A 22,247-nucleotide genomic window follows, 5' to 3' on the forward strand; every position below is an offset into this window, starting at 1 on the left:
ACTTTGAAACATGAGCAATAAGATGTAGCAACATAAACATGCATGGAATAGGAAGGGATGAAAACAAATTGAAAAGGATTTTAATACAAAATTATCGAACTAAATAACTTGCCTGAACAGAAGGGGTACCCAAACTTGTTTGACAGTTATTCGTGTGTTGTAGACTGTCGAATGGGACTCATGTGTGTACGTAGGGTACGCATATCTATTGCAAGTTTTAGTACTCATACACTTTCTCTTTTTGTGTTTTGATTGTTTGTTAGTTGTATAACGCCACACTTAGCAATATTTCAGCTGTATGACGGCGGTCTGTAAATAATCGAGTCTGGACCAGACAATCCAGTGATTGACATCATGTGCATCGATCCACGCAATTGGGATACGATGACATGCATCAACCAAGTCAGCGAGCCTGACCACCTGATCCCGGTAGTCGCTTCTTACGACAAGCGCTGTCGCCCTTTTACGCCAAGAATGGTTTGTTGAAGATCTTCACGGGTCTATTGAATGCAGGGATTTGTGTAAAGTCATTCAGACAGCATACAATGCCAACTAAAAAATTATACTCAGTGTCTCCGCAAAGTAATATAGTACGGTACTTAGAGTACATGTGAGATTATACTCAGATTAGGGAGATGTTTAATCCATATAACGTGTTATTATTCTACCTAACAATGTATTTAATGAAATGAATGCAAAACAAACTCAAAAGGTTTCATTGAAAAAAACTACCCCTAGTCTTGACTTATAAAACAACTGCAACCCGACACAGATTAAACGCAACTTACAAACACAATCATAATCTGGTTAGTCTGTATCACTCAACGAGGCCGCTTACTCTGCCCACAGTATGACAGTATTGGGCAGTTCAGTAATTAGGAGCCAAATCCAGGCAGGTACGCTGGTCACACTTGACTGGTCTGACTGATGATTAGGTCGTCTGACAATTGGGAGTGAACCATAGCAAGAAGTATCTGCGAAACTATTTGCTCCTTTTATGGGACCGATTAGTTTTATTACCATGGGCCTCGGCACAAGCGTGGTGTTGGAAGACAAGTTATACATGTACATCCGATATGGTGACTGTTTTTCGCTATTCATATTCTAAATACATTCATAATACCACAACATTTTAGTACTCCTTGAAACTTTACAATCACTTCAATATGTACAATAGATTGAACGAGAACACTTGATATATTGCAGATTATTAAATCATTGTCTCTATTATCAGCCGCTACGTTTGTATCGTTTGCATTGTACAAAGAAATATTTTATCTGTCCTTTTGCAGATTTAGCCTCAGAATGTGCTCATTCGAATTAGGAACGAAAATAATTGCTTTTCATGAGTATATATGATACAGTTAAAAGTTACTTGTACACTGTAGACGTATTCACTTTAAAGTCGCATACGACCTTCGCGAGCGAGTTGAATGATCCAGGTTAATTGGAACGAAGTCTAGAAAGGGTTATAAAGTTTTGTATTTGGTAATGTGTAGGTTTGTTAAATATAATTTTTTAAATTCCTTTTATTTCAATATGTAAAAACATAACTATGCGCTTAAAAACAGAGCCGACTTGATGGGAGATAGCCACCTCAGATTGTCTGTTGGACAAGGTTTAACCTTACTGTGTCCTCACCCTGGTTGTTGTTACCGTTGTTATAAGGGATTAAGAGCTACGGCTCATTGCATTTTTGGTTACAGTCTGTATCACTAAAGTGGACATGTGCAGGTGAACTCTGTTCAATCAGTATATGAAATGCCCCAAAATGTGAACTCTAGACAATAATAACCTGAGGGTAAATCCATGTGCGTCTGCCTTTCCCCTCGTTCACCTTCGAAATCCTTGATTATTATATCATGCCAGAGTTCTGAAATTCAGTGACAATGTTGCTGAACAGTAGAATCTGATGGACGTTTTGTGCAGAACCTGTTTGACACTATGGGTTCCAGGACCACTAACACTCTGAGCTGAAAAAGTTTGGTCCTAACCGCACCCAAGTTTGTAAGCTTGTAGACATCATTAAGAAGTAATTAACAGTCCCATGCTGAGACCTTTCTCAAAATTCAGACCGGTGGCAGGCTGCCAACAAAGAGAAGAAAATATCGCAACCCCGACACGAGTGTGCTCAGTCAAACAATGAACTTACGACCGGCAGAAAACAACTCCAGTTGAGTATGCCGATGCTGTATCTCAGCCGTGTTGGCCTGAAAATTTAAACATGCTAATTAAATCCAAAATCGTATAAATATTTTTAATAGAAACCGTATCTTAATTTGTTCTTGCACTGCATCATATCGTGTATTTCATCTGTATATGTGTAATGTGTATATGTATCCATGACTACACTTATACCGCATATTCTGCAACAGACTATAATTAATCACCTTATTATTGTCTCTCCATTTACCATGGCTGACTGCACTAATACCCTTTTAACAGTGGACACCGATATCAGTATACATGTAGGCTTTGTGTTCAAAAAGGAATATGCAGGAAATTATATGTAACAATTAACTGTGTACTAATTACATGTTTGAATGTTATCAGTTTTACGTTCTGAGATACAGTGATGTAAGCATCTTCTAAAATCTTCTAAAAATATAATAAAATACAAAACTCTCTGCCTTAATTTTTTGTGGAAATCATTCGATCAAGTAAAAATGACTGCGTGACAAGACGAATCAACTATTTATACCCGATAAAAGAAACTGCCGTATTTTAGGAACAGTGCTATAACAAGACATTTGAAATTTCTAACAAGCAGATACATTAGATACAGTGACTAGACTACAGGTACGTAATCCGTATCAATCAAAGGAGTAAAAAAACTGAAAATCTTATCTGTCGGAGACCTACCAAATTACCAAGTTTTATCATTACTATATTTATTACAATGCAAATACTTTAGTGAGACATTTTTTAGAGGAGAGGGCATACACACAAGTATATTGCTTCCGTGTGTGAATGCAGGTTATACTTGGTATCTAAGTTCTCAGTTTCATACCGGTTGTATAACTGAATTTGTATATGGAACCATGCGTACAGCATGACAATTACTTGCTATTCGTCAGTTTACAACACACATAACACGGTCAAACAATTTTAGGCACCGCTTTTGCGAGTTATAGTACAATAATGTTGTATTAAAATCTATTTCAATTTGTTTTCACCATTTTCCCTATTGACAGTCGTTGTTGCGTGCGTCACTAGGTAATTAGTACGGATTGACCTTGTTTATTGTTTCTATACTTTGAGGATTTCTGTGGCAAGTGGCGGACGTAATTCAAACTCCTTCCGCACTGACACCGCATCAAATATATTTGTGTACCAATTCCATAACTCTAATGGACAGGGTGGGGTGGTAGTTCACCGGACGACACTGTGTATATTGGGCGGCTCCTTTGATATCTCCTCCAAACATACATGTACGTTTATTGAATGACCCCATTAAACGATGATACACATCTCGATGAATATATCAAGGCACTAATTCATCTTTCGTAACATTTTTTTGTCTTTGTGCTTAATATATCCACATATCAACGAACATTTGTAAAACATGTATCCTAAAAAAAATAAACATTTTCAGGCTAGGTATTTGCCCACAGCAACACCTGCATAACTGTTTATTCACGCGTGGTGTGGTAGATCGTAATTGACCGAGAGCAGGTATTGTAGAATCACCTGTAAATAAGGCCGACACTGTAATTAGATACAACGTACTAATGAGAATTATCATAAGAAGGCTGTTGTTTTTTCTGAACTGTTACCATTTTCATACCAAAAGTGACAATGCAGTTAAAAGTTGCTTTAGTGTCACAATATTCACTCACGTTTTCCTCAATCGCATTGAAACATAATTCCTACTGGTCAGTTCGAAACCGCATGTAATTAAATAATTATTTCGAGATTTCGTTAGAATGTAAGATATTCAGCCAAACGTTATGCAATAAAAGACGAATAGTTGTTTTCATTAAAATACGCGCACGCGTACCTGTATATTGCATACCTAGTGTCACGTAATTGCCCAGTTTGATGTATCAACGGGACATAAAATGGGAAATGAAATAGAAACTAATTTAATGTTGTGGAAAATAACTCCAATGAATTTGAGTACGCGCACATGAATTCGTATGATAACCTGTCAAAACGTTTTGAGAGGTAAGGCCGGGTTCATTAAAGATCGCTACAATATGTAAAACAGGTGAAATTTGTAGAACTAAAGGAAACATCCAACCAAAAGCCCTTTTTAAATAGTAATGTAATGATATAATATAAAGTATATTTCACATGATACAATATACTTTGCAAACAGTTAGTTGATGCTTGAAAGGGACTGACGAAAACATGGGCGAAATATTTTAATAACGCTGTAAAATAGTTGAATTAAGTAAAAATTAGTTAAATTTTGTGTCATGATACTTGAATAAATACATTTAATGTATTTGCGAAAGAAAAACATGAGTTTTGAGTAAAGAAACATGTTCTCGCCCAATGGCCTGCCCATGGGCCAAACCTTTTTCTCGCCCATGGGCGAAATATTTCAATATCGCTATAAAATCGTTGAATTAAGTTAAAATGAGTTTAATTTTGTGTCATGATACTTGAATGAATACATTAAATGTATTTGCGAAACAAAAACATTAGTTTTAAGTAAAGGAACATATTCTCGCCCATGGGCCTGCCCATGGGCCTGCCCATGGGCCAAACCTTTTTCTCGCCCATGGCGAAATATTTCAATATCGCTATAAAATCGTTGAATTAAGTTAAAATGAGTTTAATTTTGTGTCATGATACTTCAATAAATACATTTAATGTATTTGCGAAACAAAATCATGAGTTTTAAGTAAAGGAACATGTTCTCGCCCATGGGCAGGCCCATGGGCCACCTTTCGCCCATGGGCAGGCCCATGGGCGACATAGTCTAAATATTGAGTTTTTAAACAATTTTTTTTTCATTATTTCTTCCTTGGTATGTTCCCATGAAAACGGCATGTTTAATTTTGTAAATACCTTTAACCGAGACTGGGCAAAGAGCGTAGAGTTTCTGGACTTTTGGGTTTCCAGAATTAAAATGGGACGTGTTAACTCATTTTAATAGGAAGTGGCGCGTCTTAAATGGAATACATTATAAGACATTAAAAATTTCAAAGTTAAATCAGTAATTTTAAAAAATCGGGCATAGCTTCCGCGCACCTGGGAGCAATACTGCCATAAACTTCACCCCCATCCCCCAGACACAAGGACAACTGTCACAAGCGTGCAATGTCTGACCCTTTCCTCATGTTGAAGCATATTGAAAAAGAACTTGTACTTACTTACCTTTTATTGAAAAAAAACACAACAACATTGCAAACATAAGACATTAATACAACATCCCCGTCTTTTTTCGGACGCTGAAGAAACATTCATAGTTTTCTCGCTAATCACATGAGCAGCTGTAAAACATCTCATTCACTTACAGGCTAAAAGACAACTTTATCTTAAAAACAAGCCATCTTGACCCCTGGGTATTTACAATTTCTGTGTGACTCCACACCCCACGTTATAGTGCTAGTATTCGTGATAGAAAACGTATGATGTACGAAAACCTCTGACCCGACGATAATAATATTGTGTCGTGAATAATAGTAAAGGCATATAATTATGATGCTGAAAGCTCTGATCGAAAACAGGTCAATCCCTGATGGTTGTCCCGAAACAATATAATATTCTTCGGAGAATTTTTTTAAAATCCTTTGATTATATTTCTACGCGGAAGATGATTTTCTCCGAGGACTACTTTTTAAAAAAACCGCGATTTTTCCGCGTTTCCGCGGAGATTTCACATCCCTGCATTACTCATATTATCTGACCTATTATATACCCCCACCAACTCTAAAACTCAAATCAAACTCTATCAAATAGCTTCTAATTTCAAAATCTCAAATTTTTTATTCCCAAATTGTAAATCTATATGGACATAAATCCCTTCACACTAAAACTATTACTAAATGGCACAATCTTTTCCTACTCGACCCATTTAGACAAAATAAGTTGAAGAATTCACCGAGCCATTGCAGATCTAAACTCTGCAACTAAACACCACAGTGATCAATGTACAAACTGCAAAACAACCGATGACCTTGACAACTGATCTTTATATCACGATCAGTAACAAACTTCTGGTCGAGCTCTATACATCAAAATATAAAAACAATCTAGCTTTACTCATCAGGCCATTTAATGCATCGACAGTATTCTCGGCAATTTTAAATTTCATTATATTATACAGCAAATATTATAGATTAATCTTTGACAAGACAAAATTCCAAACAAACCAATTGTCATATATATTAAATCCAAATTCGGTTGTTAGTGTTTTTTTATATCTTTGTACACATAGAGATGTCGGTCAATTGGTTCAGGGCTTTAGCAAAGTCTCACATTGTGAAGATTTGTTGATAGAAATTTCGAAGGAAGAAGTGACACCTAACCTCCCCCTTCCCTATTTAGACACTGGTACTAAGTTTGCGGTTGTTTACAGCGGACCAAACAACTACCCTCGTCAGAGTAAGACTGCTGAATCGTCGGAGCTGAACTCGTTTGCATTGCAATCATTATTAAGTTTTATTGATATTAAACCACAGAAAGAAAACAGCATTATATGGTGTTACTACATTTTTCATAGCGGAGCTGGACAAGATAGAGCTGCAATGAATGGTTAAACCGGTCATTTATTTTCTTACACCTATGTCGTTGGTGTTTTCAACTTAACCAATACCACAGTTATAATTATATTTCAACCGCATTACGACGGGAAGACCAAGGATTGGTTTCACAGAGTTTACCCAATTTGGGTACAAGACCCGGATTTTCGTCACAGGAGCGAACGTTTTAACATTGTTTCTCCACATAACACTAGCGATGTAAACAAGAGAAAACAAAACAGTTTCGTTGCCGTCATAACGGCTTCCTCAACACAATTAGGCAGTGTTAATATACCATTTCTAACCTCCACCCGTACAAACAAGCGGTATATCATTTATCAGTTGTTGTTTTTTAGATAATGAAAGAATGAATGAATGAGTATGGTTTTTACGACGTATTAGCAATATTCCAGCAATATCACGGCAGGGGACACCAGAAAGGGGCTTCACAGATTGTACCCATGTCGGGATTCGAACCCGCGCGTGCACACCTTACACACACCAAATTATTTTTTTCCAATACAATTTCACACCACGCATTGGCCAACAACAACTGCATACATTCAAAGTATTTGCTTCGAAACATGATTAAGAATCACTGTTTTATGTATACATGCTGTATTCTTTCATTAAATAATATGCTTCATTCATTGACGACATGGGACAATCTCCCCCCACCCACCCACCCCACCCCCCCCCACACACACAGAGTAACAGAGAAGGCTCTAACCGGCCTTGTGCCCTGGTGCTGTTTCGTATCGAATATCATAACATCACATCATGAGCGAATCATTACAGCCACAGAGATTATACATAATTATATGTTCACCAACAGATTGTTTAATTACATATTGCTACACTTACCATGTCGGTTTGTTCAACGTCCTCTCCAGAGTGAAAACATACGGCAGGGCAGGAAAATGTTTCTTCGTGAAAAGTCTTCATAATGCACATGACATACCAAAGTTTTAAAGTAGCGCGTGAATATTATAAAAATGAGAAATAGGTGTCTAAGCCCATTGTAATCTCGATTTTAAATGAATTCGAAACAGCTTCGCCTTGTTGAAATTGATTTAACATGCACCGGTGCATTTGATAAAGTAAGCGTCGTCTGCTTCGATCCATTGAGTCTGGATAACGCGCAGGAAAAACTCGTGCACCGGAAGTGTCTCCCGATTGGCTAATCTTGTAACCATGACATCACGTGACTATTCTGGTGAACACCTGCATGAAATAAACAACACTTCTAACATGATTTGACATTTGTTTATATAAATAATCTTAACCGACAAAGCCATTGGCAGTGGTGTTTGTCCAGCGAGGTTAAAGCGTCGACTCCGTACACCATGTAGAGCCGATTTTGACGCCCCTCTCCGAAATATGGCTTGGATTTCGTTCCAAATTTCGCAAATGATTTTGTAATAATAAATGGTAAATTTTAGCGGTATTCATTATAATAGGATGGGTATGTAATACAGTGGATGGACGACCATGAGTTGCCAAGCGCCTTAACTTTTTAATGAAAATTTTAATCATAATGATGATTATGAAAAACAAATTATCAAAATATTATGAACAATATGTATAAAGTACCACACGAGCAAAAACGTATTAACTGAGGGTTAAATGAGAATATACTGATTTATTTTTTTATGTAATGGAAAATTATTGAAAGAACTGTTGTTACATTTGATTATGTCTTTTAAACCATCACTCATTCCAGCAACAGTTTCTGAAAAGTAATCTGTGGCCGGATAATTTTGTGTAAAAATATATTAGTTCGATGAAGGGTGGGAAATGAACTTGACCACGTGACCCCTAACATGTTTCAAATGTTATTAATTTATGCCGAAAAGAGCAAATTTATTGATTTTCAAGATAAAATATCAAAGATACCCATCAACGACATTCACATAGCCGCTCCCTTAGAATATATTGTGAGCCAATTTCAAAGAGACCAAATTGCTGGGTTCATCACTACATTTTCGGATAAATACTTCTCTCTTCTAATGAAAACGAGCAAAAGTAAAATGAGATGCGATCACATGCGCGCTATAACGGGGAGCTGGCGATCATTGGTCCTTAGCGATAACTTGTCAGTACAGATATAAGACCAGATGAAATTATCAGTGTTTTACATCATCTGTTAAAGCGTTTGGTCGTCCCGCCGAATGCCCGGGTTCGATTCCCCACATGGATACAACCCGTGGAAGGCGACTACGCTTGTCGTAAGAGGCGACAAACGGGATCGGGTTGCCAGGCACGCTGGTTTGGTTACTTGGTTGGTTTGTTGTTTAACGCCACACTCAGCAATGTTCCAGCTATATGACAGCAGTCTATAAATAATCGAGTCTGGATCAGACAATCCAGTGATTGACATCATGAGCATCGATCCACGCAATTGGGATAGATGACATGCTTCAGCCAAGTCAGCGAGTCTGACCACCCGATCCCGGTAGTCGCCTCTTACAAGCATAGTCGCCCTTTAAGGCAAGCATGGGATGCTGAAGCCCTGTTCTTCACGGGTCCACAGGGATATGGATGTTGGGATGATTAAACTGAAACTATAACTTTAATTTGTATGATATTTCTGTATTAATGTTCGGACATTCCATGTCAGATTTCTTTACTCAGGCATTAAATTCCGTCTCAAACAAGAAAATTCCTTTCCGAAAGAAGCAAAAGGCCTCACACATAATTTGAATATTTGTTTTTGCTCTTGGTACAGTGGCCACTAAGCTGGTACCCGAATATATTCCTGGGACCCGAAATTCAATTACACAGGCTTCGGTAAATCCCTGCGACACCATTGCTGGGATGATCGATCAATGTCACTGTCTTCATGCAGATAACGTTCATCATTTAAGAGTATTGCTTCATATGGATGTCCGTTCCAGTGTTTTTCCAAGTGAACAATTAACTTGCCTTTGCGTGTGTTTGTTCCGGGTACTACCGGTGGGGCAGGATTCTATCATCTTTTGACGAACACCTGGTATCATCACTATTTGATAGTGATTCTTGAACACATGATCATGATATAGTCGGAATCGTACATCTGCTTTTAGCAGGGAATTCCTATTAATATTGAAAGGGTTTTGTCGGTTGAATCTATTATTGATACGTAAAGGCTAAAAGTCGTTCACAGATATATTGTTAGGTGATGTCGGCCTTCCGTTGAGACTTTATTGATTGCTGACTGATTGTTTGTCGTTTAACGCCCGCTCAGCAATATTCAAGCTGTATGACGGCGGCCTGTACATAATCGAGTCTGGACCAGACAATCCAGTGATCGATGTTGTGATCACGCCGTCGGAGTACGATGACACGCAATTTAACCAAGTATTCGAGTCTGACCACCCGATCCACTAAGTCGACTGTAAGACCGCCATATAGGTAACTGGGGACCTATACTAACCCGGACACCCACGGGGCGTTGAGAGTGGTAGAGTGAAAGGGTGCGAAACAGCTTCAGGTGTATGACGGTTATGGGGTAGCAATGCCACATGCAAAACTGATTGGGTGTTTTGGTGGACAGATATGTATATGTATGAATACTGTTGACGTCATTTATATGTTTGTTGTCGGAGTGAAAGTCTTCACAAGAGGTTTTTGCAAAGAGTTCACACACACGCAACATGTGTGCATGGTGATATAACAGGGTATGTTTGGTGACTGATTGTTGGTGCAGATCACAAATTCAACATGGCTGTCATTACGACCATGTTTAAATCAGATTGGAATTCTTTTTGAGTTTGTTAGAGGCGGGATAATTTTCTCAGAATGCTTCAAAACATAAAATGTCCTACTTTGAAAAGGATAACTAAACACTATACACGACAAAGTTGATATAGGACATCCCATGAAATATTTACTAAAGGAGTAAAAACTTGGCAAACCTTTTTTTCCAGGTTTTCGATGCTCATGATGTCAATCACTGGATTGGCTGGTCCAGACTCGATTATTTACAAACCGCCGTCATATAGCTGGTATAGTGTGGCGTTAAACAACAACAAAAAACATATCCTAGGTGCCACAATTCGCTGTGCAGTGTTGCGTCCATTGGGCACGCCAGAAACCTATGATCGTGGGTTCAAATCTCGGTTCGCCCCCATTTTGTTTCTTGATGTCAGCTCCATACTCGAGGATTTCACCAAAGTGGTAAACGTCTGAGTCCTGCAATGCTGGCGTGCCAAAGGGACGCTACTTTGCTCGGCGAATTGCGGCGTCTTAAACGACTGGGCTACCCGTGCCCTCTCGTGAATTAGAAGAAAATATATATGATGTGAATAATACACAATATATAGCAGCATATGGGAACAGTTTATAGTTTAACTATAACGGTGTTACAGGATATTTTTGAAAACTTGTCACAAATGCACGAGGTGGTGATGTATGTCTCCTCGATATCTGCAGCGCTACATTTCGGTGCACATGTACCTACGCGCACTGACATGCGATCTCTTGAGATATATGTAGATGATGTAATATGTGTAAATATATTGAAACTTTTCTCTTAAAAATAGCAATCTGGGTCACTTCTGGACACAGTGGTATATGTAATAATATAGTAAATCGTCTTTAAAGAAGAAAGAAATAAAGGAAATCAATTTATTCTCTAATTAATATTTCTTAAAAATGTTATGCCACATCTAGATAGGGATATATTGTATTGATTCGTAAAGATTCGTATAGTGTATATAAAATCTTAGGATGTTTGTGTTATGCTTTTTGCGAAAGTTAATAAAAGTAAGATATATGTCGTATGCATGTTTATACATTACAGAGAATTATGAATGTATGAATATTCATATGCGTTCATGAATGCGATTTACCCCCCTAATTTTACATTAAAAATTTCCGAAGGGGGGTACCCCATTGAACCCCGCTGTGTTGTCCGTCTTACAAAATATATTTTTCTAGAAACAGAATTATATTTGAAAATGAGGATTTACCCCCCTTGAACCCTCCTGTGTTGTAAGAATATACTGATCTGCAGACAGCGTTTGTAAAAAAATGGCGGCCTACAAATCCTCTCGTTTTGACCATAAACAAAGAACTGCACATGTGTGGAACGTTTCTCTTTCGATGACTTAATAATAACAATAACAATAAACACATCAATAATTAATGTAGATGCAAACAGCAATGGCGGGCTCCAAGTACCACTGTGCACAAACATCCATGTTCGAATCCTCAAAGGGTTTCCTTGTACCAACTCCGTAAAAATATAGTCACCGTTTGCAGCAAATCGCAGTTACGAAATTGGCGTGTTCCAGGGTTGTTCCAAATATTAATCAAATATTACCACCAAGCGGTGTTACTTTTGATATGCAACCAAGAACAAAAAATGAGATACATATGGAACACTAACTTCATGTAACCTTGCAAGAGTTTCTGTGGATCCCTTTAAAAGATATGAGCTTTAAAGTAAAATTCCGTTGAAAAAAATGAGCAAAATCAAAATCCAGTATGGCCACAATTAAAAAAGATATCCAAAAACGGCTATTAGAATTTGTTGTGTTGTGTATGGAGACAATTCCCAGAAAGTTTGGAAGCATTTCATTTCACACAAAAATAAAAAATAAATTTTACTAAGAAAGTGTTATCCCAAATATAACATTTGTTACATTGACCACTTTCTCAATGGCATTGTGAATTCATAGCTTTCGGCCATGGGAGCCGTATCAATTTACACTTATCAGAGGGGTACACAAAGTATGTGATCTAGACTACCAGTTGTCAGACTTTCATTTCGTGGAAGCCTTGGTGGCTGAGTGGGTTAGATCCCTGACTTTGTGTGCAGGCGATTAGGTGCCTCACTCTGGCAATGTGGGTTCAAAGCCAGTGCAGAACTAAACCCAACAGAGTACAAAAATCTGTACTTAACTAAGAAAGTGTTATCCCAAATATAACATTTGTTACATTTTTCTTGTACTTTTTCATTGTGAAAAGTGGGGCAGTCGGGTGACCTGGTGGTTAAAGCGTTCGCTCGTCACACCAAAGACCCCGGTTCGATTTCTGGTGTCCCCCGCCGTGATATTGCAGGAATTTTGCTAAAAGCGGCGTAAAACCATACTCACTCACTCACTCACTCATTGTGAAAAGTATTTACCTAGTAGTTTCAGTGGCAAAACAATACAAATATCACAAGTATCTAATTTATTTTATTCATTAAATCGGTTTATATTTTTCACATTTACCGAGAGTTCTATTTCCATAATAAACACACCAAAGCTTATGCCCCTTGCAATATGACGTCATTGGTGCCAATTGATAAGGTCATGATCTTGAAATAATCATGAAAAATCATTATAATTCAGACGGTTGATGTAAAAAGCCACAAAAATACATTGATGCAACATGTTGTTTTTAATTATTTTTATTTAGGCCTTATACTTTTTATTTAAAAAGATACCTAGTTTCACTGGTTTGCTGACCAATTATCCAGTCTCTATACAAAATCATGGGCCTCATATTTCATGTTTGATGCAATTTACACACATATACAATTTACAGTACATTGATACATGAAAAAAATCAAGTTACCATTTTTTTTTTTATGATAGTGAGATATAGATGACAAAAGTGTTTGTGTTAATGTTTCTATGTTGTATCTTTCAAATATATAGAGGGGCGGTCGGGTAGCCTAGTGATTAAAGCGTTCGCTCGTCACCTCAATGATAATAGGGAAGAAAATAAAAGCAACAAAACCCTTTCCATATTCATCTCTGAATCTCTGTCAAAAACAGAGTCGACTAAATCATGAGCATGTGTTAATGAATCTCTAATGAGATCCATTTTCATTGTGTACAAATTGTGTTTATTCTCATGCAGAGCTACAAGTCATAGAATATTAGAGTGTCTTGTGAGGTACAGTGCTTCAGACAACAAGAGAACTGTGCTTTTGAAAAGGTCAACCAGTGCACTAACAAGTTGCCACTAAGCATTTAGCCAATGCTTGTGCTATTTTCTTCAGTCTTTACCCCCCCCTTGCCTAAAACTACCTCATCCAGCATCAGCCACCCTGTATTACAGAAACTTATAAAAAGAAACAGCAATGGCTGATTGTTGTCAGAGACCATAAAACAAGATTTCAATGAAAACAATTTATTTTAGTGAGCAGAGAGAAAAACAGTACATATATCAGATGGAAATCGTTCACGAGTAAAATCGACAACACAAGATTGAATAACTTTGATTCTTCAACTATTTCTGCAAATCCCAAAAGTGAACCTCTCGTTTATGAGGTGCAGATAGATTCTGAAATGAAAAATTGTCTTTTATTAGTCATACAGTACAAAACATAACAAAAATATCATACCGTTTAAATAAATAATTTTGTCATTCAATCTGGAGGGAAGCCTACAGAAGAAGCAACTTATATTGATGAAATATACCGGTACATAATTTTTATACCAATGTTAATAATTCAATAATAGCCAAAACAGTTTATAGTTTTCTATCATGTTGACATGATGTGTTTATTACTATTGCTTTGAATACTTCTTAAATATTGTGGACATGTTTCAATATCACTGGTGTAATTTAAAAACCTTACAAGTTACAAATTTTCATTACTGTCTCGCAAATAAACATTTATGGTACTGGAGATTTATTTTACTTGTCAGATTTGTTTTTTTTGCAAGATAGGTGAGGTGAAATGGGGTTCAATGTCACATCCAAGATTATTGCACTTATATCGCAACGTGCATGTGCTTGTGTGTGGCTACTTGTATTAGCCCGGACTGATGCCGATTTATAGTGCTAGCACACTGAGATACCATGCCGCAGTTTAACATGAATACCCCTCTAAGACACACTGACTCCGAGCCGACCAGTCCTTGTTTTAGCCCCTTAATGCCGAGCTCCAGACAGGGTGACAACAACTACTATTTTTTAACCTCTTTTGGAATGACGCGACCGGGGATGGAACCCAGGGGCTTCCACTGTCCGGGCGGATGCTCTACCACTAGACCACGGAGGGGGTCTTTGCAAGATAGATCTTCAAATGCATAATAAAATAAATTGATGAAAGCAAAACATATTGTATTTGGTGGGGTAGCCTTGTGGTTAAAGCGTTTGATTGTCACGCTGAAGTGAGTGAGTGAGTGAGTATGGTTTTACGCCGCTTTTAGCAATATTCCAGCAATATCACGGCAGGGTATACTAGAAACTGGCTTCACACATTGTACCCATGTTGGGAATCGAACCCTGGTCTTCGGCGTGACGAGCGACCGCTTTAACCACTAGGCTACCCGACCGCCCCGTCACGCTGAAGACCCAAGTCTGATTCCCCACATGGGTACAATGTGTGAACCCCATTTCTGGTGTCCACCCGTGATATTGCTGGAATATTGCTAAAAGCTGTATAAAACCCTACTCACTCACACATATAAAAAGATTTATTGCAGATTTCATAAATCTGAACTTATCGAAGATGCAAAACCATCTTAATCTGAAACTGTTCCAGATGATTGCTGAAGGGAAAAACACTAAAGAATTATTATTATGATGTACCCATTCCTTGTGGGTTCAAAGGTTATTCCTTTGGAACAGACCCGTGAAGATCCGGGCTAGAATAGGTCTTCAGCAACCCATGCTTGCCCTAAAAAAAAGGCGACTAGGGTCCCTGACTCGCTGACTTGGTTGATGCATGTCATCGATCCTAATTGCGTGGATCGATGCTCATGATGTCAATCACTGGATGGTCTGGTCCAGTCTCGATTATTTACAGACCGCCGCCATATAGCTGGAATATTGCTGAGTGCGGCGTTGAACAACAAACCAACCAACCTTTGGGACATATACATCTGTTCCCACCTTTCTTTAGTCACAGCATTATATTCATTGTACTGTTTTCGAAACCTCTGAACGGAGAAACTGAGCTCATCATATTCAAGATGTTTATTATACAGCATTTCAAAGATTAAGTCAACAGAAACCCACAGTTATCCATTGCAAGCCACTGAAATCCGTAAACACTGTGACGGAATGCAGAATAAACAAAAACATTTCTCACCGGAAAGCATGGTACTCGCTACATTCACCAAGGGAGCTAATTAATACTCGCAACTAACGGAAGAGAAACAGTAAAGCACTACTAAAATATCCTTTTTTACACTGATACCGACTACCGTTACATTCATAAAGCAAACAATTTTATCAAAGATATATTTTCATATGAAATTTGAGCCCTGGTTCATCTTTTACTGGTCCACTGGTGTAATCAACTCATTGCATTTGGCCTGCATACTGTATGTTATGAAATTGGATATTTACAACATGTAATGGTCAAAATATTTATTTCTATTTTCTATCAATTATGATAGCTTAATTGGTTAAGGAGGTATGAAATCTGGTTTCTAGAATTTCCACAAATTATGTATTGCATATAACATGTATAACAACAGTAGTACACAATATTAAATAATTGTAATGTTATGTTAGGTTGTTTATTTTAATTTCCTGGTTTTGAATGTTATGTTTCATTTTTTATCATGTGCTAATTTTACATCAACCTTAATAAGAAGGGAGATAAGCACAGGTTGGTGTGGTCATATCACCATGTGTTTTAAGCAGCATGCATGAGGAAGTCATGCTAGGAGCCAGTGAGGTCTAAAGTAATAGTAAGGCACATTTTATGTCAATCTAAGGTTTGTACTCTAGACACAAGAATAAGAAAAGAGTAAGGAATCAACACATGATATGAGGTATGTTAACATTTAAAACACACTGAACACAGGTTATGGGTTTTTTGGTTTTGTTTGTTTGTTTTATTCAATTCAGTATATGATATTACAGAGTTATACATTGAGTAGCACGTCATGTGGTATACTTATTAGGTATAGGTTACATACCTATACAGCAGACAGCAAATTTAAGTTGGCTACAGGTGTCCAACACTGTTTACGAATGGTGAAACGGGCAGGCTACATTTGCCATGTTTATTTACTATGTGTGTAGCTAAATCCTTACAGCACATTAGTGGAAATTGTTCATGTTAAAAAAAAAAAAGATTAAAAATAGAGACATATTAACCAGACAATTTTTCCTTTTTTTGTCAAACTGTCTTATTGTATTGTTTTTGTGTGCAATTGATTTCTCTATCCGAAATATATCAATTAAAGTCTTCAGAAACTTTTCAAGTGACAATTTGTTTTTCTTAATACTTGACACATATATATATATTTTGCATGCCAGTATGATGTGATTTAACAGAATGTTAGAGTTGTACCCAAGTAAAACAGAGCATTTTGTAAATGTAAATTGTTTTGAACATTTTGCATTCAGAAAACATTCAACTTTAGCCCCAAACTCTTTAACATGCTTACAATCCCAATATACATGAAGTAAGGATTCAGTATCAGTTTCACAAAAGGAGCACAGATCATCATTGAGAATTTTCATTTGAAACAATTCTTTCTTTGTATAGATGGTGAGATAAATAAACTCATATTGAAAACCAAGTAATTTTACATCTTTTGTACATTTTCTGTATCTGATAAAAACATCTTTCCATGATATATCTAAGTCGAGAATGGTATCCCATTTTTCACAGACTGTTGCTGTAATTATACATGTAGTCTTATCATAAAAATATCTGGAGCCTTTAGGCGCTACAAGTAAGTCCATCAAAGTTGTATTTAGATGTTGATTATGTAAGATAATGTGATATTTCTAATGGTATCTTTCCAGGATTTGGGTATGTTTAATAGAACTTGGTAATAGTCAATAATTGTGCCTTTAATTTGGTATTTTCTTTTAAGTTCATTAAAGGGCATTACATCATCTTCATTACAGAGATCTTTAATAGTGTCAATTCACTTTAAAAACTAATTTCTTATAATGAAATCGGGTTTTTTAAACTGATGGTTACACCAAAGATGGGTTAGCTAAGTGTATACAGTTTTCAATATTGGACCCAAGTAGGAATATGTTTTGGGGTGGAAAGATGCTAGGGTTATTACAGTTTTTGTTTTGGAGATGTTTTTTGAGAACTGACAGTTTTAGAGAAATTATAAAGGACCTTACCCCTATCATTCTCAGTCCGCCTTCGTCATATTTTCTAATTAAAGTTGTTCGTTTTATGTTGTCCCTTTTATGATTCCATATGAATCTGTACAATATTTTGTTTAGTTCATCAATAAGTTCACTTGGAGGGTTTGGAAGAGAGGAAAATATATGTACTAAGGTTGACAGGGCCAAGTTTTTGACAACAGTAATTTTATCTATCAATGTTATATTTCTTTTCCTCCAATTCCCTAAAATTTTATTAATAATTTCAATTCTCTTCTTTGTATTGATTACCCACAGATTATTTAAGTTCAAGTTCAGCTTTATTCCCAATATTTCAAAGTCCCCACTGTGCCAGTCTAGTTTCAGATCCTGACATAATTTGATGTCACTGCCTGTCATTGAGCCTATCCATATTGCTTTTGTCTTATCAATATTAATTTTTGATCCTGACATTTTATAAAAATCATTTAGGGTGCCAATCGCTGCACTTAAACTTTCGTCAGTCCCATCTAGAAATATTTCAGTATCATCAGCATATTAATTGTATGTTCCACATTATTGAGTTTGATACCTTTTATTGCATTATTATCACAAATCATTATTCCTAACGTTTCAGCAACGAGCAGGAATAGATATGGAGACAATGGGTCTCCTTGTCTACATCCCCTTTCGTTACAGAAGAATGTAGATAGGTGTACATTTTGTATGATAATGATGCAAGATGAAGCATTATTTATAAGTATGCATATCCATTTTCTTATATTAGGCCCCAAGCCAAACTTTTCCAGTGCCAAGGTTATGGGGTTGATCTGCATGCTATTATTTCCAGTCAGTTGGGACAAAGTTTTAGGGGGTGGTTGTAACAGATGATTTGTCCAAAAAGTCAGGTCAGGAAGTCAAAATTTCCAAACAAAATTTTTCAATTTTTATTAATTTTCAACAAGTTTTAATTATAGTTTCTGAAATAATTTATATATAATGATAGTGACAGTGAATGAGTTTCTTGTAAACATTTTACATATATCTGGTCCACTCAAATAAACCCACTGTTTTCAATAATTAACTATATATCCCGGTTTCACCTGTTTTCGGCGAGGGGGCACGGGTGGCCCAGTCGTCTAGGTCGCGCAATTCGCTGTGCAGAGTTGCGTCCCCTGGACACGCCAGAAACCTATGATTGTTTCGAATCCTGGTTCGCCCCGATTATGTTTCTAGGTTTGTCGGCACCAAACCCGTGCTCGTGGGTTTCACCGAAGTGGTAAATGTCTGAGACCTGCATCACTTCGGGCTTTCCTCCCACATTAAGCTGACACGCCATGATATAACTGGAAAACTGTTAAAAGCGGCGTTAAACCAAACTCACTCACTGTTTTCGGCGATGTACGAAAAGTGCGCGGTAAAATTATACACGTTCAAATAAAATCAATTCATTTTCTGTTAATGGCAACAATCATCTGTCAAAGGATATTGACTCACATTTTACAGACGACACTCTTCAATTTAGCTGTCGCTTGCCGCCATTACTGCAGTGGCCCATATTTGGGAGATGCGTCCTACGTCACCTGTTTTCGGCGATGACGTTTCACATGAAGAATGTATCATATTTTTGTTAGATTGTGAACATTTATTTTTTTAAATCTGGCTTCATAATGGATGATAAATAGTTTCCCTGCAAATTTGCAATGCATTTTCTATGAATGGTTGTCAGAACAAACCAAAAACCATTTATCTATTAATTAGATATCTTACTTATCCATAAAATATGGCAGTTATTTTGAATTCGGATAAGAAAAAATCAAAGAGATTCTTTTTTTCCCCAGTACGCAACCGACTTTGGAAACGTACTGGGACGTACCCCATTTTCGTGTTACTCAAACTAAGCATATGCTCTCGTAACCAGCTGGTAATGTGTAATCTTGTTGAGACAACGTTTGGCGACAGATCTAATTTGTTTCTTGATATTGCCATGTACCACTGATCTGTAGCCTATAGGTGGTGGGAATAGTTATATATACCTAACATTGACAAACTTAGATTGACGACAATGCCGATACCGGTCGTAACAGGGGGTTATAGCTAAAACGGCACCTCAGCAAAACGTCACCTGGCGAAAACGGCACCGATTGGCGAAAACGTCACCTCGCCTCAGGCGAAAACGGCTACTATTGCCTAGAAAACGGCACCTTATGTTTTTTTAACCTTGATAAAATAAATGATATTAAACTAACATGGTCGCTTGCAAACACCAATAATTGTGAAATGTTACAACTAGCTTACATTAGAATTTAGCCTCTACTCCAACTTTAATCCAACTTAGCCTATACGCAACTCAACTTATTGTGAAAACATAACATGCCTTGAAGTAAAATAAATGAAACTAAACTCACATCGTCTCTTACAAACACTAATAATAGTGAAATGTTTAAACAAGTTTACAGTAGAAATTGGTGGGTGGGACAGGATGAATAGGCCTGCTGACGAAGCATGCGGTTTACCAGGCGTGACAAAAAAATATCTAAGGATATTACGTTTCCGCTTCTGAAAATGTAATAATGAGCATATAGGTAATTTAGGTATACACACATCAAAGTGTTATTCTTACCACGTTGTCACTGGTAGGCCTAATTGTGTAGATGTCGAGTCGGGGTCGGGTGACACATCAGGTGATGTGGGTCTTCTCTTGTTTTCATCGTTTCCATAGTTCTGTTGGTTCTTAATTATATGGTCTTGCGATTTCTTGAAGGGTCAAGGGGGCTTCTTCGGATCAGCTAGGCAATATGTATCGGATGTCATGTTGCCTCACCATAAACTGGTACTTGATATCTTTTGCGTTGTGACAAGACAGGGGCCCAGTTAAATTCACAGCTCATTCCCAGCGCGTGACACCCTCCGCGAACGGGCTATCGCTGTGAAGAGCTTGCAATTACGTTGTAATCACAGGGGGATAACTCAGGCCTGTTTAGCTCGGAAACTGATTTAAGGCCTCATAACGGCATGACATTTTCACACTTACTGTGAGCTTCCTACTTTCACTGTGATTTGGTTGGTTTGTTGGTTTGTTGTTTAACGCCGCACTCAGCAATATTCCAGCTATATGACGGCGGTCTGTAAATAATCGAGTCTGGACCAGACAATCCAGTGATTGACATCATGACTAATTGGGATTGATGACCGTGCTTTAACCAAGTCAGCGAGCCTGACCACCCGATCCCGTTAGTCGCATTTTACGACAAGCATAGTCGCCTTTTACGGCAAACATGGGTTGCTGAAATATGAGGGTATATTTTCAAACACTGATGTTAACTGATTCTAAAATTGCCTTTTGTTTAAAATACCATCCATTTTCGGGGGTAAACGTTCAACACATATCAGGTTATCAAAGTCTGTACATAAACAATATATTACTGAGGCTTAAAGTTCATGTTATTTAATGATGCATGGATGCCCCTAAAAGACCAAATACTTTTCAGAATGATAGATTATCATGACGATATTGTTAAAATATTGGAATTATTCACATAATTTTAGAAACTTCAAAATTTAGAAAATTTATTATTTCGGAGTATTTTTACTTTAAATAGAGAAAATAAATGATTGCAATTAACATGGGTTATCTGAAATTAGATCTTTTACAATTTTCTTGTTAATCCTGAGAATGGACATCAAGGATATTATTTAGTTATTATTTTATTTGTTATCTTATAAATTTTCAGTTTGATTCCAACTCAGATGAGAGTACCATACAAAGGGAGGCCCCAGCACCAGTAGCTGAGCAATCCAGGGACAGTGACAATGGGAGTGAGCATTCCGTGTATACCCATCACCAGAATAATATCAAGTCCTCGGGAAAGTGTGGAAACTTTAGTTGTCATGCATGACAACTGTGGACATATTGAAGATCATGCCACAAGTCATCTTGTTAACAAGTGAGAACAGGCTAATTGTCATCCTTCAGGCATTGATGCATCCACTCAGACAGATATATTTGATAATTTATGTGTGATTGTTGGATGATAATATATCAAATGCTATATCAAAACCAAAAATGATAGGTCTGGAATTGAGTGTAGTAAGCCTGACGAATAATGTTGTTGGTTGGTTGGTTTGTTGTTTAACGCCGCACTCAGCAATATTCCAGCTATATGACGGCGGTCTGTAAATAATCGAGTCTGGATCAGACAATCAAGTGACAATCACGTAATTGGGATCGATGACATGTATCAACCAAGTCAGCGAGCCTGACCACCCGATCCCGTTATAGTCGCCTTTTACGACAAGCATAGTCGCCCTTTACGGCAAACATAGTCGCCCTTTACGGCAAGCATGGGTTGCTGAAGACCTATTCTACCCCGGGTCTTCACGGGTCGACGAATAATGTAATGGTTCATGTAAGTGGCCAAAACTTTTAACACATACTGTGGTTCAATGTCATTGATGTGTTGGTGTAAATAAAAGCGACAAAACCCTTTCTATATTCTATATCATGAGCATGTGCAGTGGTAGAAACTACCTTTTTTAGTCTGCTAGTTGATATAA

At 37.3% G+C, this 22,247-nt stretch overlaps 1 long non-coding RNA gene across 1 annotated transcript; it reads right to left on the reverse strand.

Annotated features, from left to right (window-relative positions):
- Positions 1 to 13,682: 13,682 nt before the first annotated feature.
- Positions 13,683 to 20,647, reverse strand: LOC124141336. The gene is made up of 3 exons (XR_006862038.2): positions 20,314 to 20,647; positions 19,188 to 19,273; positions 13,683 to 13,955 (listed from the first exon to the last, which is right to left on the reverse strand). It is a non-coding gene; the product is annotated as an uncharacterized LOC124141336 (long non-coding RNA).
- Between the last annotated feature and the right edge of the window lie 1,600 nt (positions 20,648 to 22,247).

This window comes from Haliotis rufescens, unplaced genomic scaffold, assembly GCF_023055435.1.
Source record: "Haliotis rufescens isolate VD_foot unplaced genomic scaffold, xgHalRufe1.0.p SCAF_25, whole genome shotgun sequence".
NCBI lineage: Eukaryota > Metazoa > Mollusca > Gastropoda > Lepetellida > Haliotidae > Haliotis > Haliotis rufescens.